This window comes from Aphelocoma coerulescens, chromosome 2 (assembly GCF_041296385.1).
Source record: "Aphelocoma coerulescens isolate FSJ_1873_10779 chromosome 2, UR_Acoe_1.0, whole genome shotgun sequence".
In the NCBI taxonomy this organism is placed as follows: Eukaryota; Metazoa; Chordata; class Aves; order Passeriformes; family Corvidae; genus Aphelocoma; species Aphelocoma coerulescens.
This window is the reverse complement of record NC_091015.1, coordinates 78510448-78537974: the sequence shown is the minus strand read 5'-3', so window position 1 is coordinate 78537974 and position 27527 is coordinate 78510448. Positions and strand designations below refer to the sequence as shown.

General features: G+C 42.4%; 1 long non-coding RNA gene across 1 annotated transcript in view; it reads right to left on the bottom strand.

The window, feature by feature from the left end:
* Positions 1–4324: 4324 nt before the first annotated feature.
* Positions 4325–27527, bottom strand: part of LOC138106859 (uncharacterized) — a 64264-nt gene continuing 41061 nt past the window's right edge. Inside the window, exon 3 of the long non-coding RNA XR_011149157.1 lies at positions 4325–5165. This is a non-coding gene — a long non-coding RNA (uncharacterized lncRNA). The remainder of the gene's footprint in view (positions 5166–27527) is intronic.

Sequence of the window (27527 nt, the reverse complement as noted above, 5' to 3'; positions counted from 1 at the left end):
AGAAGCAAGAAAAATTCTTGCTAGCAGCAATATTGTATTCACAGTGGTTTCTACAGTAAAACCCAAATGTGCAGCTGCTTTTCTTGACATTTCAAGATTCTCTTATCAGTATTAAACTCAGCCATGGTTCATTGAAGTGCATACCCAGCCTTCTCACCAGTGCTCCCCAGCTATCAGCATTCAGAATTAATGACTCTGTTTTTCATCAGACTGTTGTAAAAATAAAACAGGTTTTTTAACAATTATGAATTCTAAGGATATTTGTTTGTCATCAGATTTTTGATGTTGATGATTTTTGCTTCTCAAACTCTTCTATGTGATCACCAACATCATAATCTTACTTTTTAAAAACAGACACATGAAGGTCATGTGAAATAACACGATTCCAGAAATACATGCTATATAATCAAAATAATTTTTTTATTTGTTAGCTGCACAAACTTTTTACACAGTCTAGAGCAAAGAGTCTGGACTAGGCAAAGGCAGTGCTTGTTTTTTGGAGGGACAAGAGGCAGCAGTGGGGTGAGAGATCCCTGCCCTCAGGAGCAGGGAAAACAGCAGGTAAGAGCAGAACTGTGACTTCGCATGAGCAACCCATGAAGGTGCAGGGGATGAGTTGCATCTTTTGCAGCAACGGCATGAGGTAAATAAACAATACACATGGTTCCTAAATATCAATTGCAATGAAACTAGAAGCCAGAAGCTTCTAAGTGAGGGACAAAATGTTGATTGTCTTCTTTGAGTCTAAGAAGTGGAAATGTGCACACAGACCTAAGTCTTGATGGCTCACAAAACACACCAGATGTGCACATAGTAAAACTCTACTACATAAAACTAACTTCAGATCTGGGGAAACCTCAGGGTAGTATTCTTCCAAGAATATATTTATGCCAAATGATTTATTCCTGCTCTAAGTCATTTTAGCTACTAGAAAGCCAAAGGGCAGGGGACAGCAAAACTTGTTTTATAAAACAAAGAGAAGTTTTCCTTTTCCTTTCCACTTCTAACTAGAAACATTTGACCAGTGTTGCTCAAAATAGGCTGTATTTACTTTCAAAAAAAAGATCAAGTTAGATTTTCACTGGCAGCATAGATGATCTCAGAAAAATATGGGAGTGACAAAGTAAAAACCTGAAAAGACAGAGAACTACAATCAAAATGCTTATGTCACTTCAGCCTTCAAGTTTGCTTTCTTTCTGTGGGTGCATCTCAATTTTCTCAGCATTTCACTGCAGTTGCCATGAGGGTGGGATCTGTTCTGTGGGAGAATGGTGTCATGGCAAAAATGATTCCTAAGAATTTTACATCTGATGGGACAAGAGGTGCTATTCTCCAGGTGTAATGGGCACCAGGCTGTGGTCCTGCTACCTGCCTTGTTTATCTACAGAACAGTGGTGGAGACACAGCTCCCAAAGAACAATGCGATTTCAGCTGAGCACTGTAACCAGGTGGGATGCTTATAACAAAACAGCAGGCCAGAGTAGAGGAGGGAATGAAAACTGTGCTGTGACCCAGGGCAGATCAGGGAGCCTTTTGTGTCAGAAGGAGGTAGAAGCCCACTGCGTGCAGGCATGTGCATAGCCATCAGAAATGAACCCCCTGTCATAATGAAACAAAGCAGAAGTTCTTGTGTATGTCTGTGTGCTTATTTCCATAATCTTACCCACATTCCTGTGCTGTGCATCAACTCTGGTGTGCACAGTGGGGGCAGGTCACACAAATAAAATCCCTGACATTTTGCAGCTCCTTTTAGAAGTCTGCATCCATGCAGGGATCATGACAGCTGCTGGACTGACAACCTTGAAACAGCATGTTGCTGCAGGCTGGAGCAGCTGTGGCACAGTGGGCAGTGCTGTGTGTCCCCTCTGTGCCAGCCCGATGAAAAGGGACCACAGCAGGGGGGAGTCATACTTAGAGCCAGTGTTTTAGCTTCTTTGCTGAAAGATGCCAAGTTTACCATCATCAATTAATTTTATTCAGGGTCTCCCACCTGGGGAGGGGCAGGAGTCACCACCTCATGTGACCAGCTGGTGAGCAGGCGCTGCAAATTTGTACCAACAGTCAAGAAGTGCAAAGGCATATTCTGCTCTCCACTGCATGTGTAGAGGACAGCTCTGATCTGCAAAGCAGCCTCTGCCTGTCCCTCCAATTCAAGTAGTTCAGAGCCTTTTTTCCAAGGAGACAAATGTTTCATTTGCATTTCCCTTTCCCAAGTCGGATACTAGGAACAAATCGCTGACAGCAGTCACACAGACTGTACACCACACAGCACTTCTGAAATCTCCTTTTGTGGGTTTCACAATAAAAATACTATGAAAATCCACAGTGGCACAGGTCATCCTCTAAGTCACAGTATATGCTAAGTGAAGAGAAACAGGCATGGCCTAATGTGTCATCTGACTGCATGTTGGAAGCTTCCTCAGCACAGTAATGGGTAACACTCGAGTTCTTTTACGAAGTGTTGAAACTGCAGCTTAAGTGAAACACATCTGCTAGCAAAGATATAAGCCATTTTTGAAAACACAGTATGTATTACAGATCTAGAATACAACACCATTGTACCCCTGCCCTTCTTTAAAAGCTGGGTAAAGGAAAGGATCAGACTTCCAGATCTAGCCATACAGTAAAATCTTCATTGATCATGTGCCAATCTCCTATTGCTTGATTGGCCTCCCTCAGCCAGGACCTCATCCTCAAACACCTCCATGTCTGAAAGCCTGGATCCGTCCCCAAACCTCTCTGCATCCAGGGACCTGGAGGACCCCAGCGCTGCCATACCTTTCACCCAAGGTGCTGCCTGCCCCTCTAAAAGCATACAGGCATACAGTAGCCACAGTTTTCTCTCCCTCACAGAAGACAGCTCCTGTGCCAGGCAGAAGAGCTACATTTCAATGATTTGAACTCCCAGGAAACCCAGAAGTAGCTCCTTGCCAACCTGGGGATTGGATGGCATTAATAATAGGCACAGACTGTCTTTTTCTTATAAACACACGGGTTTGAATTTTGCCATTTTTTCACTTGTTTCCAACTCAAAAATTATCCCATTACTTTGAATGCTAATGGAGAAACAGTGAAAGAGTGCAAATATCATACAACCCCTAATATCACCTGTGAGCAGCCAGTTGGAAAGGAATATGAGTAAGAGAGATCTTCTGGGCCTGGGAATCTGTATCCAAGCAAGCTGTTTCCCAAAGGGCCCTTTGCATGCAAGTTTGAAAGGATGGGGCTGAAAATCAGCATAGGAAAAGGAATATTTTTTTCAGAATTGTCCTTCAGTTGTGGAGGACTCGGGATATACTTTTGTGACTTAATTTTCCTAAATACCATTTCATAGGAGGCCAGCACCCTGCATTTTTAAGGAGATTTCATAGACTGTTGAGCTTAATATAATCTACCACAAATGTTTATGGGGAGAGTTTTATTTAATACAGTCTGTGATCTGTATAAACATCACCATGGTTTTAGGTTAACCAAACTCTGAGCTGATTTGGAAGTCGTGTGGGAGCTTTATTTGGTATACTAAAGTAGCACAGTTCAAAGTATGATTTTATTTGCAGTAGACTGCTGGGAATGAGAGATTAGTCATATGGGGATTTTAACAGTTGTGTAGTTATGAGAGGTAGACTCAATGGCTTTTGTCTTGTAAAATGTCACCAAACTGTCTTGTTATTTCAAATTACAAGATTAAGTAGTTAAATACTTAAATCCCCAAAGAAACACTTGAATTTTTGGAATGGGGATGGCGGGAGAAAAGCACAGAAGAAGAAAAGTCAAAAAGTATCTGCAAACAAAATTCCACACTATTCACTGTTCTTACAAGTAACTAGAAAAATGGCACTATAGCTTCCAAATGTAATTTGCTCTCATGACCCTGTGTCAGATTCATTCAGTTTACAAGTCAATTTCCTATTATTAATTGTCAGCCTTGAAAACTCCACTTGAGATCCACAAATCGAGCTGCATCTCTTCATGCCTCCTAAATCACCTGTAATGAAGATCTTGTCCTTTGTAATTTACCTGTCAGTGCTTTGGAGATCCAGACTCAAATCCATCTTACTCCTGCAGTGCCCGCATGTGCTGGCTCTGGATCTTTTCTAAGGAAGCCCTTTTGTTTCAATGTGGAGGAGACTAAGATAGACATTTCCCAGATTGCCTCCCTTTTTTCTCCTCTACTCTCTGCAAACAGCCTCTGTGGGTTGTATACATATTTCTGGAAAGCTCAGAATATTTGCAAAAGATAGGTCTTTAAATATTGGAAAAGATAAACTAAGTGAAGGGTGAGGTGTGAGTAGCTGTTGTGTTGCCCTGATGTATTTGTTGATGATGTCAGTAGAAGAACAGGCAGATGAGGAAAACAGAACAGGATGGGGACAACTTGGCCACTGTAGCAGAGTTTCAGTATACCCTGCATTCACTGGGTTTTATTTCATGTGCACACAGGAACACAGGTTTTTGTGATATCAAACTTCTTGACATTTTGCCACCAGTATCAACAGGGAGCACTTGTCCTATTAGAAGTCCATCCTTCTTCACTTTCTAGACTTGGTATTGATTTAATTTGCCCAATCATGCAGTTTATTTAAGCTTGTACTTTTAGTAAAGTGATAGTGCTTTAGATTAGGAAGTGTCACTTGCTAGATTCACATATGGCAATTGCATGGTGAGTTGAAAAAGAAGCAATAAAGGGCTGTGTGGGGGAGTTTCTGATTTGTGCCTTGGAATTACTGCCTCTCTGCCAGGTATAAGGGCACACAGACAGAACAAACTCTTCTGGCAAAAATATCATACTGTGTTTTTGACTTATCTCACATAACCAAGATCAGAGACCAATCACAATATCTTAGCCAACACTAGATCCAGCGTATCTAGACCTGCATTATTCTGCCTGCGCACCAGTTTCTGGTAATCCTGCTGACCCAGAACGAACCTTCAGATGGGCAGAAGTAATCTGAACCCAGAAACTTTGTATTTACTCCCCCAAACATCCAACCAACTCCAAAATCCATATAAGCCTGAATTTTTGTATCATATCACTTTGGAGGATGGAAAAATGCCAATGATCCAGGACTTCATTCCATTCATTCATCAAATTCTTGGGACGGTGGAGCCAGGAGGAAGAAAAATCACCATGCAGACATCAAACAAATGCCACGGAAAGCTACAACCTGTTAAGAGAGGTTAGCTATATAAGACTTCAGCAAATACTAAAGGAAGTTTATTCTCTACTGAACCAAGAGTTTCCTTGCAAACCCACCTTTTCCTTAGTATGTTTCTTGAAAGTGAAACTTATACAGGATATTTAAGTAGTTGCAGAACTGAGGCCTCATATATATTCTTACCATCTTGGCTGTATCTCATTTTTTCCCTGCCCTTATTTCCAATTTACAGGGCTCTAAAATAGCCACTGTACTTGATCAAGTAGAGCACCACTTGTGTAACTTCAATCTCAGGAATTCCCAAAGCACCTGACCTAAAGAATGCAGGGGAAGCGTGCCAGGGTAGGCATCAACCTACCTGGGTTGATGCCTACCCTGGGCAGTTTTCATTTTCTTAGTCTTTTCAAACAGGTAGAGTTATAATGATACCCTTCCTCTGTGGTAAAATGCACCTCAGCCAGTAGTGGTTTGGGTCTTTCTCCCTTGATCTTCAAAGAATTTACACTGTGTAGTATGGTAGATTTACAGTCACAGGTAGAGTCATCTTAGTACCTATAATAACCTAGCGGGTCATCCAGTGATGCCACAACCACTCCTAGAAGCACAAAAGATAATAAACTGTTATTCTTGCTTTGAGAGGAATAACACAGCTTCACCTTCCTGATTTCCCTTAATCATTGATGAACTACCATCAAAGTAATCAATGTCCTTATTTTAACTCCTTTTAAATATTTGGACTCTCCCATACAATGTGGCAGCGAGTTCCACTACTTATCAGTCACTGAGAGGAGACTTCTTCCTTGAAGACCTTCAAACCTGTTCCCTCAGGGAATTTCCCCACATATTCTTACATTGTAGCAGCCCTTAGCAGTTCCTTACCTGCCTTCTCCATGCTGTTCACAGCAGACTTCCATGGCAGCCCTCCACTGTCTCCCCACAGTTCCTTTTTCCACAGACTGGAGAATATGACTTACTCTCATGCTATATGAGCCACAATATCTATCATCCTTGCCCTTTCCTGAGCATTTTCCAGTCCTACTGCATCCTATTTGAGATAGTGTGATCAGAACCACGTAGATTTATGTAGGGACATAATAATGTTAGATCTCTATTCCTTTTCCTATCATGTCTAGCCTTCTATCATGAAGTCATGAGAGAACTGAAATAATACTTCTTATAATACAGAGGCAGTATCTTCTGTGCCCTAGATGAAACAGCTTTTGGTTACAGGGGATCCAGGCTCAGATGAATGAGAGGATGCCACCAATAAAAGCAAAAAAATAAAATGAAATAAAATGAGATAGGTTAGAGTTTACTTTAAAAGAGAAGATAGTAAGATAATAAAAAAGAAAAATGTATGCAAGACTTCCTAGCACAGTGTATTGGAGGGGTAAAAAAAAATCGTATTTTATTTTCAAGCCGTAGTTTGAAAAAGAGTCACTGAGGAAACCATATCAGAAGTTTAGGATATGTCTATGCTGCACAATGCTAATTTACCTAGCTGAGCTCTGTGCTAATGCAGCTACATTGCTTACCCTATTTACAGCTAACTAGTTTAGGGGTCTCTCTGAAATCTCTTCACCAAATTGCACTGTGCAAAGGAGAAATACTTTTTTTAGTCTTCAACACTGCAGGGCACCTTGAAAAGCCAGGTGTCACACTACTGTCTCCTTTACACAAGTAGAATAGTGGTTGTTCTACCCTTGCAGACTTAGCATATTAAATACACCTTGCAGAAAGACCCCAGCCAGGACAACCCACGTAGCTTAAATGTGCCTAGATGAATATGCCTACAAATTTCAACAGAAATGCTCCCAGGCACAAAGTTAAATCCAGGCATATGGGTCGTCTGCAGCAGTAGGGCCTGAGACTTGTAACCCCCACCCTACTCAATGAAAATCAGCCCTTAGGCAGAGCCTGTAGAAGACACTGTGCTATAGAGGTGACAGTGCCACACACAAATAGGTGTTGTAGCTTGGATACACACTTGGATGCACACTTGAATGCACCTTACTCCACACAGGCTCAAAACAGAACAGCTGGACTGTGTCTTGCCCAGTCAAAAATGCCCATGGAAGAAGAACACTTAGTACTTCAGCTCTGATCTAGAGTTAAAGCTCTTTGTGCCTGTAACAACACAGCAACATGAAGTTGCGCAGAGGTTGTTACTCACTGAGGGCCAAGGTCGTTCTCCAGAGAGGAGTCCCGTGCTGTTACAGCCTCGTTGCTGCTTTTACCTACAGCCCTTAGCCACACACAAGCCTGTAGGGGCAACCCCACTGCCTTCTGTACAGATGTCTGGTGTGCCCCCAAATCCACAGGGAACACAAAATCCTCAGGCTGCCAACCCCCTCTGAGAGCATGCAGCAACACTCAGCACTAAGTGGTGCTTGGAGGGGACAGACCCAAGCATTTCCAAGTAGCTCTTTAGTGATACAGGCACCAAAGAATCACAACTCCTGGACACCAGAGTAGCTATCTCCAAAGGCTGTTCTGGGAGAAATGCAGTACTAAATTAGCAGCTATCCATGGAACACGCAACTGACACGATGGCTGATGTATTTTTGGCCTGATTCCAGTCTGCCGGCTCCCTTTAGTGAATTTTCTCCTTAGCTAATTTTAACCAAATTTGAAAGAAGGACTGGAGTATCACAGATAATTATATTTTTATAAGTTTCAGAGACCTGACAGCTGGAGAGAGAATAAAGACCAAAATTAGTGCCTTCTATTAAGGGAAAGCAGGCAAAATTCAGCCACTAAATATCCTAGCAAGACTGAGACAGCCAACAAACCTGTACGTGTTTGGTGGCAGAGTAGCATTGTTGGCATTTGCTCTTGCCAGAGCTGGTAGTGTTGCAGTACTGTATGGTTTAGGACACAAACTTTTAAGTGTCCATGTTTAATTATTTCTGATATCGTCATAACAGTTTCTATAATTTTGTTGATGTATTTGTCATAGCAGAGCATCAACTGAAATTAGGATGATTTGTGAAGGAGCAGTCAAAAATATCTATTTTATTGCAGGAAAAAATGCAATTATGACACCTCAGAAATTACTTTTATTCCTCTTGAACAATCTGTTTTTCAATTTTAATCTTGCAGTTACTGGAAAGTAAGATTGGACAGTGAAATTTGAATTTATTAGAAAAGAAATTCAAAGCATCTCAGGCCAATCTTCTGTTATGTGTCAAATTAAGGGAAATTGTGTTTTGCCTCTAAATTAAAAAGAAAAACAATTCTTGAGGAATAAAAATGTCATTGTTCAAGGCAGAGTAATAAAGTATGAATGCCTTTCCTTCAGCTGACTCTCTTAAATGAGCAAAAACACAGAGGTCAATAAATTGTCATTACCCAAGCTTCATAAATCCTCAGTGGCTGGATTTTGCCACACAGTTTAAGTTACAAGACCTTAGAAGAGGCCAAGAAAGATTCATTTGGAGTATTTATAGGCAAAGACGAGGTCTCCAAACTTTTTCAATTGTTATTTGCAGTGTCAACATGGAAAAAGCTGCTTGTCATGGACACTGCTGGTTCTAAAACACAGCTCTCTGCACGTGACACCATTAATAGAGGCCTACAGTTACCCAGCAGAATTAGAGGGTTTACCTGCTCATTATCAAGCACATCTTTGCCAGCATCAGTTGCAAAAGACAACCTAATTTTCTAATGCTTTTCTAGTTAAAAGTGGGGCCAGCACAGATACAAATAGCAAACATCCCTGAAACTTTAAGCACAATACAGAAAGGAAAAAGCAGGAAAGTTGATTAGAACAGGATGTAAAATATGACTGTGTATGCACTTATCTGCATGAATCTTATGGAGAGCTACCCAAGGACTGCAGATGGGTTCTTCTCACATGGATTCATTCCCTACACCGAATAACATGCTGAGCTGTAAAGGATATATAGCAGCACAGTTTGAAAGGGGAAAAGCAGAAAAAAAAAACCAAACAGAATGTCTAGTATACACTACAAAATTAAAAGATTGCTGAAAAGCACTTTTTGCCTTGTGGAAAACAAGTCTCAACTTATCTGAATTGTCCTGTGACTGAAGTGTGAAAGAAATGTGTGTATTTGGGTACAGCATCCTGAAAAAAATCTGGAAGTCTAGATTTAGTTAACTATCACTGAAATTTGGGCTTCTAGGTACCCTTACCTCCTTAAGTTTGAAGCTTGTGTCACTTGCACACTTCAGACGATTTTCACTCCATCACTCCCTTGAGTGAAGCAAGCTCAGCATGTCAGGCACTGTCTTACATGTTTCTCCCTCTAAAGATCCCAAAATACAAGCCATAGCTTGCCATCCTTCTCTAGAAGGACAAAGAGAGGCCTCTATGGCAATACATAAATGTGAGAAAGCCACCATGAGCTCTGAGCCAGACCAGAGGGGGACAAGGGACCGTAGGAAAGCTGTTAATTAAGCACTGCTTCTACTATTAATAGGCTGATGAAGGGCATCATTATCAGAAGGAAACATGCATCACTTCAAACAAGCTGTTTCTTGTCCTTGCTTGGTTAACAAAGCAGCCATTTGAGTATGCCAGGTTAAGAGTACTATTACACACTGCCATGGGAAGTCCCTGAAAGCAACCTATGAACCTAACGAGAGAGAGCACGTGACAGCATTCAGAGCACAGCTTTTACTGTTCCCATGCCTTTGTGCAGCTCTTGGTGACCTTGGATATGCTGAGCAGGGACACAGGAAGACTGTATTAAGAAGGAATTATTAAATATTGATTTATTTTTTTTCCTGGCATTGGGTATCAAGATAAATGCCAGAAATTCATCTGCTGTTTTGAAACTGACCCAGAAAACGTGCTTCATCAAGTTCAAGTCCATGAAAAAGGAAATGGGGACAATGAAGCAAGAAACTTTTCCATCTTACCCATCATAGATCACTCACGAAAACTCATGTAAGTGGCCCAAATATTGAGACCACAACATTTGGCAAAAGGGACTTTGCAAGCGCTCAGGAACTTTGCTGATCCTACACCTTGTGGTTGTCTGTCTTCCCACAGAGTTCTGGCCATAATCTCTCAACCAGGAATTCCTAGGTCTTACTCAGTAACCTGTACCATCTTTCTGCTCAGCTGGCATACACTGCCATTTACCCAGGTTGCAGCAGCTTCTGTAAAGACAACTCAAAATTAACATATCTTTGTATCAGATCTCGATCAGAAATCCTGAACTGTCTTCACTAACAGCTAATAAAGGAGTTCCCTTCAGCAATTGTTTTTCTCATTCACACCAAATTAACAGATGTTAAACATGTTTCTTCCAGAGTTCAGCACTGGATTTTAAGGCATGTGTGACTTTGTCCAGAACTGGATGAGTCCCAGGGCTGAAGGCAAGGAGGGTGCCAGCACTTGTCATGGCATTGAAGCTCAGCTGCAACTCGAACTAGGGTACAGTCTTTCTGGCACCTCCAGTGCTACCAAATCCACATTACTAAGGGTAGGCTGGAGGGCATTTTAATGACTTATTCAGGCCGTAGTCAGGTTGTTCTCTGCCGACAATGCAACATACTCCTTTGAACAAGGGCTTCAGCTTACCAATGTTTTCCAAGAAAATTTAGAACAACTGACCTCTTTGGAAGAGTCATAGCCCAAGGGGGTTCTGAAGTTTTTGTCCTTGAGGATTTAAGAACCTCACTGAGTAAAAGCCTGAGTAACCTGGTCTAACCTCACTGCCTATCCTACTTTCAACAAGAAATGGGACTATAGATTTCCCAAGATCAAATCCAACATGAATTGTCCTATAATCCTGGAAAAACTTAGAAAATTTGTGTCTTCTGCAATTTTTTTTTCTCAGAGTATGAGGTGAAATTTTTTACAAAACTGATCTGAAAGAAAAAATTCCATTTTGCTTTCTGTCTTACTCAGAATTGCTAGTATGGACTAAACAGCATTTGGCTGATCCAAAGCACTGATTCTTATTTCAACCTCTTGAGACCTAAGCCAATGTCTCTGTTTCATTTTGAATGTTGATACAGTCTTTTTTGCAGTCTTTTTAGGCCTGGTGGCCTGAAATTTTTGGGGTGAAAAAGAGGAGAGAGCTCATCAATTATATCAATTGGTGAAAAGATAAGAATGCTCTCTGACAAATTCTCCTTATAAACACTTGACAGAGGAAGAAGCTTTCCATGGGAATCTGTTGAGGAGCACAGGGAGATACCTGGAACACACTGGGCTGAAGTAAGCCTAATTTTTTGGTGTGTTTTCATGTACATTTCAGTTTCTTCACTAAAGCAGATGTTTTCAGCTGCAGATGGATCTAAAAGCCATTTTCAAATACAGGAAGATAAAGACAAAACCAAAGTTCATTGTGCATGAGGTGAGGGGTGGCAGCCTGCAAATTTGTTGAAAATTGACCACAGCATGGAGAGTGTTGAGGGAGTTTTATTTCTGAAAGAGGCACAAAGACGTTTGGGAGTCTGGTGCATTAGAGGCAATATGGATTGTGTAAGATGCTCAAACTCTTGCTCAAAATCACGGAACCACAGAATAACAAGCACAAAAGAACCTCTGGAGGTCATCTAGTCCCGCTCCCAAAGATGAGATACCACAGTGTTTCTGAACAACTTCTTCCAATATTTGGCCATCTCGCCTGTGAAAATTTTCTTCCCGACATCCAGCTATAATTTCTCAAGCTGCGACTTGTGCCTGTTGCCTCTTGTCCTTCCTCTGCTACACTGAAATCTAAACCCCCTTTGATGGTTCTCATAGTCCAAGCTTCCTTAAGAGATGGACAAGCAAAGACATCAGCTGGCAGAACATACAGTAACCATGTCTGGTGACAAAAGTGACTAATGGGTGACACAGAGAGGTGCAGCATCTACTTTTTAAGTAAAAAAGTGAAATCTGCTATATTTACTCTTTCATGCAAAGTCTGAACTTACTTAACTCATGGCTGAAGTACTGCAAAATAGTAGTGTGAAATACTGGGAAATGTCAGCTATGCTGCTGAGAAAACCTACCCTGAACCAAAATTTAGACACTGCCTTAAATAGCAATTTCCATTTCAATTGCCCTCCCTTCATCAAGTTGCTCTAGAATGGCAATCATTCTTCTTTGTTCTCCTAGATCCTAATACAAGTTTATTAATTTGCTCTCCACTTTGAAAACTAAACAAGTGTTACTTAAAATGACCATTTAGATACAATTTCGGTCACTTGCATTTGTAGTAAGTCATGTTTTGCCCTATGACTAGTCCTGTTTATTTCTGAGTTGACAGAAGTGGCAAATTCTGGCCCATAATATCTGTGTGCATCAAAAATAGAGAATGGAAGAGAGACAGTGAGAAGATATTAGAGTACCATGTATGCTCAGTAACCACCCACATATGCCTGCACCCCCACAGAAAAGAAGTCTCACTCTACAAAAAGTTATTAATTGTATTTTAAAGATCGACAGGTTAATTGAGCTGTTTTGGAAAAACTGACTACAGAATCATTCTGTCATTACATTTTGTCAAATTAAAACTCCAAGTATATTTTTTAAAAATCTACTAGGAAGCCAAATAAAGACTATGATGGAGTCTAGGACACCCTCACATTCTTTTCCACACTGCCTGCTTTCATTGCATATCATGAATATTGGCATCAAGTTCCCATACATCTCAACTTCCAGACATTATCCTTCTTTTACAAGCTAGCTTTCACTGAGCACTTTGTATTGTAGGGTATGAGCCTGAAAAAAGCCATGAAAATATAAGTCAAGCTTAAAGACAATAAAACAGAAAAAAATCCTTCCAAAACATACTCATAAAAAGTAGAGATGAAGCACAGAGGAGCTTAAAGGAGTCAAAAAGATTTCTTTTCCCAGGCATATTAGTGAAGTGTCTGTCAGAATGGTGATTAAGGTTTCTGGTCACAAAAAGTACATCCCACCTAACCATATTTTTTCAGCAAATTTCTTCACTGGGTTTGGACCCTTTTGAGGGGAAGCTAGCCCCAGGAACCAAAGGACAGCTATAACATTGTACCTAGGAGAACCAGACCTCTGTGGGGGTTCTTCCAGAAACTAAGTCAAAACATGCAATAATAGAAAGCATACTGTACATTTATACATACACAAGCAAATATGAATAGCACAGTGGTGGGCTGTCCATGCTGTAGAGACTTCCAGTCTCTATAGACTTCACAAAATCTTAAAAAAAAAAAACAACCAAAAAAAAAAAAAACCCTAAAGCAAAAACCCTACAGATCATTAAAATTAAAGCTAGTTCCAGGTAGTTTGGTGCTGTGGGCTAGTTTATATACCAAGAGTACATAGTAGACCTCTTTGAATAGCAGAGTCTAGACAGTGGCACCAGCACAAAACTCGCTCATTCTCAAAAACCTCCCACCTCTGTTCTGCACAGTGTATGGCAAGAGCTTCACACGAAGCAGAACATTTAGGTTTGCAGGACCTGGCTGCTGCAGTGCAGCATCGGATGGCCTGTTGCACAGGTACACGCTGTGGCAGGTAAACTGCAATATTGACATATTAACATCAATATTGACATATTAAGATAGACAAGGTGAGATGAAAGAGTGAAAAGATGAGAAGTCTATCTCATTTTTCACTCTGAGGAGCTGTGGAGCCTTGTTCCAAACTACCAGCTTTTCTCCTCTGCATGTGTCAAGATAACCCCCTACTTCCCACACAGCTACCAAATTTTGTCTATTCACAACTTCTCTCCTTCACTCTAGTTCAGAAGCAGCAGAAGACCATCCAGCATTAAATAAAGAGCAGGCACATTTTGCAGCCCATTCCGGGAGTGTGTGCACCAGAGAGAGGTTTCTGAGTGTACAGGGATGGAAATAGCTTTCAGGTACACATGGCCTCCTTTCCCTCTGCTGTATCTGACACAGTCACAATAACCTTTGTTCCTTCAGGCTCCCAGAGTCGCCATCTACAGCACCAAAGGAGAGGGCTGAAGAAGCATGGATGGTTACAAGTCCTTGTTGGCTGGATTATTCTCTCACTAGCGAAACACAGTGCTCCACAGTCCTAGTTACCAGTGCGAGACTTCAATCACCATGAGAGCCACGCAGTCCAGAAAATCCAGGAGTGCAATACTGTTTTACACTGGTGTAAACAGCACTATTACAGAGGACCCCTTCCCACTGGCTTTTCCTCAGTCAGCAGGTGGGGAGGGAGGCACTGCTACCATATCTGCATCATGCAGCTGGGACATTCTGCTGCCACTCCACCATCAACACAGCAACAGCTCTCTCAGCTGCAGGATGAACTACCTTTACCGACCCTTCTGTCAACCTTGATACTCTATCCCAGACTCTGATTTTTTCAGATGGTTCAGCAATAAAACACCTAATGATGCTGGTGCCTGAATCATCATTGGACTCTGAGACAAATAGCTGGGGTCTCCCTCTGCAGAATGATTGCTCCAGGCTCTTTGCAGTCTCAAGCAGGCATTAACTCAGGCATGTGTCCCCTGCACACACTGCCCTGCTTCCATTAGAATGTTTTGCAGCAAGATAAATTGGTCTCACCACCTCCTCTGCTGCAAGTGCTTATTCTAAAGAGGGAGTTTCTGATTCCAGCAGAACCTCCCCCCAAGAGGTGTGGTACTGCGGGAAGGGAACGAAAGGAAGACTGGGAATTGCATTTAAAGTGAATGGGAATAAATGGCTGCTCGTGCTATTTCATCAAAAGAGCCCCTTCCTCAAGCAACACTGATTCCACAGATATTTAAGTAGAATCAAGGTGAGATAAAGAGTATTGTATTAATACATATATGTATTCCTCCCTCTTCCAACATCGGCAGTTAGCATGCCTGATGAGAGATGCTGCAAAGAAACAATTTCAGGTTGAGTGCATCACATACTGACTTCACTGCCATGAAGTTCTACACTTCAACAGAATTCCTGGTGAACAATGATGAAATATTCATCAGTTCATATTTGTAAATGGCCCAGCAACATACTGAGTAAATGACCTCCGACGAAGTGCCTTGCATTAAAATGGAACAGCAACTGGCTGAAATGAGGGAACTACAAACTACGCATGTGTTTTGTCAGCACAAACAAGCAGCAAACACAAACAGAACGAAATCTAGTTGGACTCATCATCCTGACGGTGAGAAACAAATGAGAAGCCAGCCTGTTTACTTCAGCAGGACCCACTGGTGGTGCTGCCTGTGGCAGGAGTGAGTAGGGCAACCTGGGCTAAGTATTACTTCCTGCCCTCTGTCACAAGCAGAAAGTGAACCAGGCAGGGCAAGATGTTGAGCTGCTTGTTCTCCCCACACGCTGGCCCTGATTGTTCATTACCTCAAGCACTGCTAGTCCTTAACTGCAGGTCTTGGTCCCTAAAATGGAAAACACAACCCTCTACCCTCCAGAGGAAGTGGGGATCCTGCCCCCCCCCAATAGATACATGATGCTGAGCAGGAGCATCCCCACAGTGAGCATTTCTTGCCTTGCCTGCATGCTTTGCTGGGAGCTCCTGTAGAGAGCGAGCCAGGTTTGCAAGGGGTGCAGGCTGTGGGAATGGGGGTGCCACCCAGCACTGCTCTTTGTCTGGGGTGCTGGTAGCCAGTGCTGATTTAAGGAGCAGAAGGGTGGATTTTCTGTCCTGCTTTCAGCACTCATCATTATTCAGGATGCGTGTTTTCCAGGGAGGTTGCCAGAGCTGCACTGCACCGCTTGTGGTGGTTAATCCTTGTATGGGAAAGCTCCACAATGGAAACTGTGAGGAGAATGCAAAATAAATTGGGAAAACCTAGCAAGCCTTCGTCAGCTTCGCAAAACACAGAGATACCCAGGCTTGGCCTCCCCCAGACCTTTTCCAAGGTAAATTCTTGAAATTGAGCTTAAAAACCCATCTGTTGTTGCCCCAGGGCCTCACAGAGAGGTGAGCTCCCACCGCCAGAGCCAGGTGGGTGATGCAGCCCTTTTTTTATCATTTATTTATTAATTAAACGCCCTGTGATAAGGCAGATCTACATGCAGGTCCACACACAGCTCTGCAGGCTCGGAGGGGCCTCGGCGGCCGGGAACTTGAACAAACAGCACCATCAGGTGGCTCTCCGGGAAATAGATGTGTGGAAGCACCCGGGACGTCTCCAGGCGGACCTGGCCATCCCTCTGCTCTCCTCTTCCAACCCTCCCACTAGGAAGGGCCCACAGCCCCTCCTGGCAAAATCCAAGTCCAAAATTGTTAGAGAAAGCTTCAAAGGCAGCAAGACACATCCAAAAAAAGTGTTAAGGGAAAACTTTCGATCTGCTTCTTTCCCCCCGGCATGCAAGTCTTTTACGTCCTCTCCTTTCCGTTGCTGACAGCTGTGTGTATCCCAGCTCTAACTACATGGTTTAATTGACTCCTTAACAGGCCACCAGGCATCCAGAGCATCCGTCTGAGCAGAGTACAAGACTTAATTCCCTCCTTTAGCCTCTTCAATTTTTGAGGACACTGGCAAATCAATGTTTTCACCTTGAAAACAATTCCCAGTGTACAAACCCCCTCTGGGGCACTGCTGGCATCCACCTCCCCCCACCTGCATAGGGAAGGAGGAGGATGCCTCGTTCAGCCTCAGGCAGGCGCCCTTTTACCAAAGACTGCCTTTGAAATAACTTGGCTCCTTCAGCCTATTTGCTACCTTTCTCCTGCTGCTCACATATTTGGGTCAGCGCAAAGTGGGAGCAGGAGCCTTTCCCAATAACTAACCAGAGCAGCTTCAATCCCCTGGGAGTCACAGAGCAGATATAACCCCAACATACATAAAGACAACAGATGAGAATTCAGCTTCTAGAATTCAGACCTCAGCCACTTCACAAAATCTGCTCTCAGGCTCCTGCTTGTCACCTTTACATATCCTCCTAAGGAGAGGAGAGCACTGGATAAGACAATCTGAAGGAAAGAAAAATGCTTTTGCACCCACAGTGCTGCAGTGATTGCAGCTATACCCATGCTATTTCCATGATTACCAGGGGAGGGACCTATGCCATCAGTCTCAGTTGCTTTTCTCACACCTGGATTTTAAAAGATTTTCCTTTAAGTTGTTCTCCACTACAGTGAGTAATTAGATATTTCTGATTGTCTCCTAGCAGAACTAGGGTAATTTAAATATAAATGCATATAAAGAATATGTTTAGTTGTTTGTATACCTATTTCCTTATACATACATGTCTTCTATAAGTAAATACATGTATTCCTTACAATTATATAATATATATAAATTAGATACAGAAATCAATAGGCACATAAACACATACACAGTCACATTCACGAACCGAAAGGAAAATTATTCAAAAGTGTGGTTACTCCGTTCCTCTAGGAAACACCTCAGTTCACAGTTTCAGCCTTGACTGCTCCCAGTTAGACCTTACAGCAACAACTCTGAAAAATCAGGACCTTCCATTGTTATGTTTGTGCTTATGCATACAGAAGTACTGATTTACATATCTAATTTCAGGCCTCTGATTTTCAAAAATTTGTGGCCTGAAGAGACAATCCAGTGTTTCCAGTTATAGTGCCCCCAGGGGCACTTCTGTACAAAGCATATCATCCAGTCACCTTGAAGAGATGTCAAAGCATTGCAAGTTGTTGACAGCCTATCTCAAAAATCTCTGCCTTCTGTAATAAAGAGACCTCCCAATTCCCAAATATGCTCAATGCAATAAAATTTTTGAACATCCCATATAAAGTTGATAATAGAGCACCTAACACAAAAGACAAAAAAAGAAGAGGAAATGAGATTATATTTCCCATCACGGCATCTGCATTAAACTCAATAGCTGCTTATTTCTACTATAATTGTGCCAAAGTCATTTTGAATTTCATTTTCTTTATGCACCTTGCTCTGAAGCTGAGATATTTTGGGAAAAACAATGCACGAGACAGTATTTAAATGCAATGGCAACATCTCACAAGTTGTTATTAATGATGTCAGAGGAGGTCAGGTGGGCACAGAAGTATGAATTGTCCCTACATTTGTACATTTTTTGAGTGGCTAAATAGCACCCAGGAGAACTGAGGTCTTCTTAGGACAGTAGGAACACAGAACACTAAGATGAAGGAATGTATTTTTTCCTGCCACCTTAATTCTCTTTGCTTTCAAGCTCTTCCTCAGCCCTTGCCTTTTATTTTTCTGTAAAAGGAGAATGCAGTGCTAGGGGAAGTCAGCTTGCAGCAGCATTGGATCATGGGAGAGCCTGCAAAAGCCACCTCCAGGCGCTTCTAAAAGTACCTCTTTTCTACACTGGGCTGTCAGTTGTGTTGCTCTATTCTAAGTGTAGAGCCATGGAGCAAGATGCTTGGGGTGGATTTGTTGGCAGATCAGTAGGGAATCATAATATTCCTGCCAAATTCATTTTCTCATGTGACCTGAGCTTGACTTAGAACATGGATTTCCTACAGAGACAAGTTTGAGCAGTGCCAGGAATTTGAAAGCCAGGTGGTCTGCAAAGCTTCTCCCCAGGCTCTGAGATCCTATTTCCTCACATCATTCTTTCCAGACAGCATGGAGTGCAGGCTGGGGTGCTCACAGCAAACTGAGTCCTCAAAACCAATGCAATTGCTCCTTCCCACCACCACAATCCTCTGGAAGAGACTGTGACAGAAGTGGGAGGAAGGATGAGCACGTTTTCTGCTAGGAAACAGATTCAGACAGGCTTTGACCAAGAATGCTAGTGAAACTTTTCTCTGCCAGAGGAAACTCTAAAAAAAAATCCCACTTTTTCATCTCGGCAGCATCCAAATCTGGCTTAGCTAGTCCAAACTGTCATGTCCTTGCTAACTCAGAAAGCCTATATTTGCCTATTTGGGAAAGAAAGCTATCACGCAAAGGCAGATAGACAGGCTTTTCTGAAGGAAGCTATCCATAGGTTTACTGATCTCTTGGGACAAGAAGGTCCATATATTAATTTTAGATCTCTGGCAATCTGCATACTAGAAATACCTTATGGCTCTGATCCATACTGACTTCTATTAAGGAAACAAAAGCTAGAATGAGCTGGAAGCTCTCCCAGATGATGCTCTCTGAATACCCATTGAGAAAAAGCAGCCTATCCTAATATACTACTTGCCCCATCCCTAAGAAACTCTCATTAAATAAAATAAGCTTGGCTCCCTGAAGAGGCACAATAGTGGTGTTAGCATTGTGATGGGATATCAGACCAGGACCTGGACCAAATACCACAGAGTCACAGAATGGTTAAGGCTGGAAGGCACCACTGGAGGTCATCTAGTCCAACCTGCCTGGTCAAGCACGACTCCCTACAGCACATCACTCAGGATTCTGTCTACATGGCTTTTGAGTGTCTCCATAAAAAGAGACTCCTCGGCTTCTCTGGGCAGTCTATTCTAGTGCTCAGTCACCCAAAAAGTAAAGAAGTTCTTACTCATGTTCAGATGAAACTTCTGGTACATCAGTTTCTGCCCATTGCCTCTGTCCTACTGCTTGGCACCACTGAGAGAAGCTGCTTTTCTCACTGTTTCGTCTCAGCAGGAACCAGGGGTAATGCACAGATTACAGCTGTCTACTTCTGGACTTCTTAATCTTCTTGTACAGCTAAGGAAGGATCCCTGACACAGAGCAGGGAATAGCAGCCTCATCCTAAAATGTCATTCTCTCTAGAAACATTACAGAAGTGGCAATGGTCCATCACACATATAATCCCGTATCTATAATTGCTGCCTTGTTGGCAAATTCCCATCACAGACTGCACTCAGTTCTATCCCACCCTCACATCAGATGCAATCCACACCAACCTGTGCCTGCTGGAGCGCCTGGCTGAGGTAACAGGATGGAGAATAGCTCACTGCCCTGGCACTCTTGGGAGACAAAGAAGAGAACTTAGACTTCAGCAAGTTTGAACCCCTGTATCACCTCTGTCTCCTGAGGGCCCAAGGAAGGGATGGATGTAGCATGTCCTTCTCCAGTCTCTCCCAGTCCCCCACTCCTTTCTGTCTGCCTTAGATGCACTTGTGGCAGACAAGCTCTCCCTGCACAACTACAAAAATGCTCAGTGTGGAGGGAGTGATGTCTTCCACTGAGGCAGCATTTGAAACAGCACAAGTCACTGAGAATGCAACCTCCCTGTGTTCTTGTTGTTGGTGTCATGCTCATGGCTAGGGGACACTCAGAAACCCTGTGTTTCTACAGTCAGAGAACAGCAGGATAAACTCAGGAATAGCTTTGCCGAGAGCAACTGCAAACTCCCTTGGCACACTTCCGGAAGAATGTAGCTGGGAGAGTGTCAGCAGAAGCTCTGAAATTCACTTGCATCAGACTCACAACTTTCTGGCAGTAGGCTGACCAGTCTGAAATTCACTTCCTAAATCCATGAGAATCCAGTTTAAACTTGGTCTTTCTTCAGCTGTAGTTCCTCTGCTTCCTTTTTTAACGTGCGTCCAAACAAATCCAACATTTCCATCCCTCAGTCAGAAAGGAGAGGAGAAACACAGGTTAGGGAACACTCAGGTACCAAAAGGGAACAAATGGCATAGTAGGTCAATGAAATCCCAAATTACTGCCTAATTTAAGTCCTGATTTCTTGTCTGGAAGGGCCAAGCTGCTTGTTCACAATGTCTGTTACTGGTAAGAGACTTCCACTTTCAATTGCTCTCCCTTTTACAGTTCTCTCCCTGAACAGACATTTATTTACATATCTGCCAGCACATGATTATGGGACCATTTCTAAAGATTTCACATCAGGCCTCTGTGGAAATCAATTAGATCATTTTAGGGAAGGAAGACTATCAGTGCCAGGTGATCCAGAAGCACAAGGGCAGCTTATCCCTTCTTGCAGATGATTGTTCAATCCAAAACCCTACTGAGTTGCCAAGTTCCCCAATATAATTCTTGTGTGACTACAAAATTCCATACCACTGCACTGTGTGCATTTGGCTGTAGATATTTAAATACCTATAGTTATCATTTCCTGCCCTGTTGAGTCACCTGTAAACAGAATTTGTCTGTAGAGCCAGAAACTCTGTTCCTTAGATCAAACATTAACTAGTCCTTGGCTGAGTCTGCTCTGTCACAAGGTCCCAGGGCATATTATAAAAGGAGTACCTGGACACTGCTGAGCATTTCCTAGGCAGGAAACTACAGAGTCACTTCACCTTGAACACAGAGGAAACTGCATTAGCCAGGATGGAGAAACACTTCCACTAGTAATGGAGAAATATTTCCCCCAGAGTTGCAAAAACGGATGGATACCACATGACTCAATTCAACTGTCCTGGTGTGCTGCTCCTTACTGCCTAACGTGCACTGATCTGCATTGATCCAAAATTACACTCCAGCACCTCAGTGTTGGCAAACAAATTCAGTCTATCCAGGAGGGCCACTGGGTTTTGACAGAGGCCATTGATCTACTGTGATCCTGATTCAATACCAATTTAAACATATTGCCTAGCTGAAGACCTGCTCACGAGCACAGTCATGAGGTAACACATGAGAGATTGACTTCTGACATAATGAGACCTGCCAAGTTCATGCTAAACCAAAGGCTGTTTCCATACATAATTGAAGGTGCCTCACCACAGCCATGCTCTTGAGAGGCCGTTCAAAGAAGGGAGAATACAGCAGTGTGAAACATCTTTTCTCATTCCTTTGAAGTTGAGGTTTCAAAGCTTCTCCTATTCTGAGCTTCATCTGAACAGAAGGCCACCTCCAAGGCAGGTCAGAGCTCTTAGCCCAGGAGAAGTCCCCATATTTTCAGCTCCAGCTCTCAAGAAGTAAAAAAGTCCCTTAACCTATACAGGCTATTCTGGAAGTGGAGCTTTCTTCTAATTGCAGTGCTTGGTCCTGGTGCTGGGAAAATTCCTCTGCTGCTAAGGCACATTTCCACAATATTGTGCCAGCACTTTCATAAGAAGATTTGAATTCAGTGAAGTGGTATTTTCTGAGGAGAACAGTATTCACTAGAAAATTCCCACCCACCTCAAAACCTAACTGCTGCAGCAATAATTCTGCACAGCTACTGAGACCAGTTGGTGGAACTGAGCAGAGGAGAGGCAGAAGTAAATGAATACTTTTCTCTTTGCACCAAAGCTGGTTTTGCCTCTTTTATCCTGACTCCAAGGCCAGAATTCCTTTTCAGTCTTAGGCCACATATATTTGCATCATGAACATGCGCTGTAAACCCCAAATAAATGTAGGCACGTGTCATTGTCTCTGCTCTGTGTTACTAAGTCTGCTTTCCTCTTTCCCATTCCTTTATGCAAATGTGCACACTGAGGACAAGTTGACAAACACAACAACACTAGTCCAAGAATAACATCCCAAACTCTCAGTCACATATGTCACCTTAGGCGCATCACAAGCACGGCTGTCCTCTCCACACAGCACCAGAACAAACCCATTTTCTCCTTGCATGCAAACAGAGGGATAGTATATAAAACTCAGCTTCCTGCCCTAGAATCGCGGAATGGTTTGGAGAAAGTTGAAAGGTCATCCAGCCCAACCCCTTGCAATAAGGAGGTACATCTTCAACAGGATCAGGTTGCTCAGAGCCAGATCTAATCTGGCTTTGAATGTTTCCAGGCTCTTTGGGCAACTTGTTCCAGTGTTTCACTAACTTCACCATATAAAAATTCTTCCTTATACTTAATCTAAGAGTAAACTCTTATAAAAGCAATACCCCTCATCTTATTGCTACAGACAAAATTAAAAACTTTGCCCCCATATTTCTTGTTAGCCCTCTTTAACTATTGAAAGGCTGCAATAAGAAGTCCCTGGAACTTTTTCAGGCTGAACAATCCCTACTCTGTCAGCCTTTCCTCACAGGAGAGGTGTTCCATCCCTCTGATCAGTTGTGTAGCCCTCCTCTGAACATGAGGATCATAGTTGCTTCATGACAGCAGCCTAATTTCACCACTTTTCCATGACTGCCCACCAGCTTACTCCAGGAAAGACTTTATGAGAGGTAAAGGCTTTACACTGCATCCATCTACTACAGCTGCACAGGCTAAGGTGTGTGTGTTGGTGCAAGCGCACATCCTCTCACTTGGCAGCAGATGAGCCAGGAAACTTTAGTCTGTCGCACAGGCTGTAGACTCCAGATGGAGTCCTGAAAAGTTGTACCAACACACAAACTTAGTTTTCTGAGCATTTAATATAAATTTATAAAGAGAAGAAAGTTCTTGCCTTTTCTCCATACTACTGACAACTCCCTTTTCCTTAAAGCTTTAATTTTAAAATAAGTAGTTAAAATCTAAAAAGTAGCTAACAGAGTAGTCTGCTACTATATATAAGGTGTCAAAGTGAAATTAAAACTTGACCTGTATAAAAACCATGTAGACTTATGCTATATATTTCAAACAGCACCAGTGTTCCATGAAGAGCAGATAGTTCTGAGCAGCAGTTCAACCCCAGGCAGCCACTAAGGGCTTGTGCTGAGAGCATGCCAGGACTCAGCAAAGCTCAGCTTTACGATGGTTACAAAGAGCATGGAACATCAGCCCCGTCTGCAAGTCCTGCTTGCATCAGTCTCAGCCCCTTGGTTTGGTCTTGGAGCACTTGAAGAGACAAGGGGTGATTGGAGTAGCTGGATTCCCACCCCAGGTGCTGGGTTGGCAGCTAACAGGGCTGGTGGATCCCAGAAACTTTCATGCCCCATGGAAGGAAGTAGCTTTGGGGGCCTCAGGCTCCACTGGTCTCTGCCCCTGGCAGGGCTTACAAGGTGCAAGAGCCCCATCAGGCACGCTGCTGAGGGCATAGCACCTCAAACATCCCCAGCTCTGGAAATCTCAGAAAACAAAACTCACCTTCTCTCAGGTACAGCTGGAAAGGGGGTGAGGGGGTGGCACATTAGCTTGTATTGCATATCTGGGCCCTGTTCTTTTTGAACTAAAATATTAAATACACTATTACAAGCAGGATACAGTAGGAAAATTTTACTTTTATGGAGAGAAAAGGTATCACCTCTGGAAAGTCTTGTCTGTTTGCTGAGAAATTTTCACTCATTGTCTTTGACTAGAAGGAGATCCATGTGGAGAAATATGAGGCAGAAAGCTTTTGTTCTGAGCAAATTACAAGAGAAAGGAAGACAAATCAGTGATGCTTTTAATATGAAGTTTTCCCTCTGGCAACATTTCATTGTATGACACAGGCATGCAAAGATGCCGAAGGCAAAAAAAAAAAAGATTTTGGCTTGAAAGAAAGAACTTAAACTTTGGTTAGGACTCACCTGATACTGGACTTGCTCAACAGAGAAAAAGAAAATCCTTAAATAAAACACATTCTTAAGAGGAAACCCCATTGCTGAGGTGAAACATTATCCAGGTCTACATTTGAAAAAGTTTTGCAAACACAAGTACTTGGCTGGGAGGATAGGAAAAACAACATACCTATAACTATCTTGGCAAATGTCACAGCGTGGGTGCAGCTGTATGAGTGCAAGCAAGAGGCCGCTCTGGACCACCAAGCCCCATGACTAGCTAAGCCTCTGCAGAGAACCCAGAGAGTAATTAAACAATTCAAGGGCAAGGATGCTGAGTGAACACAAACCAGCCATTTGGAGGTGCATGGTGATTTGCTGTATCAGCAATCTTGTTTCAGACAGCCCAAGAAGTTACAGACATTAATGTAACGTTATCTGATTACCGGTCTGCTTTGCATCTCTTTACTCATCCCAATTACATTACATTATCTTCTTGATAGGGAACAAGAGATTTTTTCACTCTTTAATATGTCAAAAACATGTGAACAAGGTGAAGAGTGCTCTAGGTATATGAAGCCACTGCCCCTCTAGGTAAATAACTTTCTTTGCAGACATTTTTGAGCTGTTTATCTCCATGGTCAAAACCTTCAGTCAGGCAGATAGAGAAACATGCTTGTTGGCTAGATAAGCAATGCGCCAAAACAGAATTCCCTCTGCCAGAACTGATACCACTTCATTTAGATGTAGTTTCTCATCCCACAGGCTTCGGCTGTTTGAAGGGAAAGTAGTTCTCAGAACATATGGAGTTGGTAATAAAGCTCTTTCGAGGAGATACAAGGATTACACAGGGAATGAAATGGCGAAAGTGTCTGCAGTACACGTTGTAAAACTTGAACCACTCCAAATAAAATTCCCTTCCCACCAGGAAAGAACAACATGGTGGGAACAAAGTGGAAGTGACAGCGTGGCTTTCCAAAACATTAGCTATATCATGGCTGTTTCCCCTCAGAACATTGGCTGCCCAAAACCTGCTTCAGACACACATTCCAACTTTGCACTCACAAAAAAATCTTGTGACTTGTCATTTTGAGTCAGTGTCAGGAGCACTGCCAAAAAAAAGGATGAAAGAGCTGTCTTAAAAGAGCAAGAGAGAGTCTATGCACCAGACAGGGAAATAGTGCCTGTGTATATCAGAGCTCCCAAGCTCAGCTACAAGTTGTAGTTGGTTTCTGCTTGATCTACCCCAGGCATCCTACTTCCAGTGAAGCAAGAAGACTTGTAGCCCACAAGTCCAGTGTTGTTCCATGTTCCTAGGCTGTCTACTTGTTCTTTGAGCAAAACCTCTAGAAGGCAAGGCAAAGACACTTAGCTATCTGCAGAGAAGCTGCCTTCTGCCAAGAGGACTGCTTGGAGTCAGACTTCAAAAGCCACAACCAGTGGCAACACTGTTCCAAGCGGATGGGGAGGGCAGAGGGAAGGGTGGTAAAGAAAAGCCCATTGTCCAGGAAAACCATTCTAGTCCAGATCAAAGTTCCATTTAACCCAGTAACTTGTTCCCACCCGTGTGGACAAGCAGGCATGCAGAGAAGAGTAAAAGTAGGCCAAGCACGTTTGCTTTCTCCCATGTATTTTTGCAACTTCCAATGATTTTCATCTCAGGAGAGGTCCTGATCCTGATTTGATTTGTTTATTGAATGATCCCCAGTGGGTCTCTCTTTGAAACATTTATCCTATCTTTTCATTTGCTTTGTTCATTGCTATTGAACATTAGCCTAACATTTTAAGTGAAAGACCATGATGATGTCTTTCTTAAAAAAAAAAAAATAATCTGGAAGTTACGTTCTCATGGTCCTGACCTGAAGTACTTTGTGTTTTGTAATATATTGCTATATACAATTTTTACTATCTTTGTAGACTTTTGTGGGAAGACACTTTTATTTTATGTGATTTTAGTTTAAATGTATTACAGTAACCCTAGACATTGTCTCTCCCTGCTATTCCCTTTACAGTTGCTCTTCCTTTTGTCAACTATCTGCAGGGTACAACCCAAGTCCAGTCAAATCAGATCTGTAATTCAGATCTCATTATGTGACTCATATATGTTCCATGCCTAAGGACAGTTGCATGGATTCTCACTCTGGCCCTGGACATAAAATTTACCATTATGATAGCATCCAAATATATGAAGCAAACCTGAACCTCATTATTTAAAGCAAAATCTCTTGGATTGCACTGAATTGGCTTTTAAATTTAATACATTGTGGTTGAAATCTTGGCTGCCTCTTTAATCTGTGCAGGATTGCTTTTATTACCATCATTGAGGCCAGGATTTTGCCTGAAGAATAGCTCTACCATTTAGCACTATTTCATAATTATCTTGTTAGGTGCTTTCCTGTTTACTAAACAACATAAGTTTTCCCCTGTTCAGCTTTACTAAGTGGCAGAGCAAATGATACTTGCAGCCTTCAGAGCAAGAAAGACTGAGATGGCCAAGGTGATCTTTTACCCAACTCTGTTACACTACAGAGCCAATTTCTCCTTGTCTCCAGCTCAGAGAAGACTATTGCAGACATTTGCTTTAGGGTTGAATTTAGCTTGTAGCATTTTTCCAGTTGGTGCTCTGTCCAGAAAAAGACCTTTCTGGCAACTGCAGTTTGAAATTCTATTCCAGCCCTGGATCTTAAACTGATTCAAAGAATTTTACTGGAGATGAAGGAACTCTCCCTTTTTTCCATACTGATCAATCCCTGCCATCTGCACCAGCCACTAATTTCTGCATAAAGCACAGCTTTAAAAGAGCTAGTGCAAATAACAAATGCGCATTTTCACTAGAGCGCCATTAAAAATCCAGGAAGACAGGAGAAAAAAAATCAAGTCTAGGTTTACCCAGCTGGGTATACTGCTAAATTGTATGTTCCCAAAAACCACTGAACAAAATCAATGTAAATGAAGGCTTTAGCATAGTCAAGCAGAAAGAATTCGTTCCCAAAAGTTTCAAGACTTGCTTATGTGGTGTCAGCTGTATCAGACACACCTCCCTTCCCTCCAGACGGCAGATTTGTTACTAGGAAAAACATAGAGACCAAACTGTTCATCTTCCAAAATTTGGGCTGACTTTGTGTGATTAAGATGGGGCAATTTGGATTGCAACTTTTTTTCAGCCAGAAGGCTGCAAAATAAGCCTGTCTGAAGTCTTGTCCCAAATGCTTTGACTTCAAGAGAAGAAACTGGCAGCAAGAGGAGAAATAAACACAT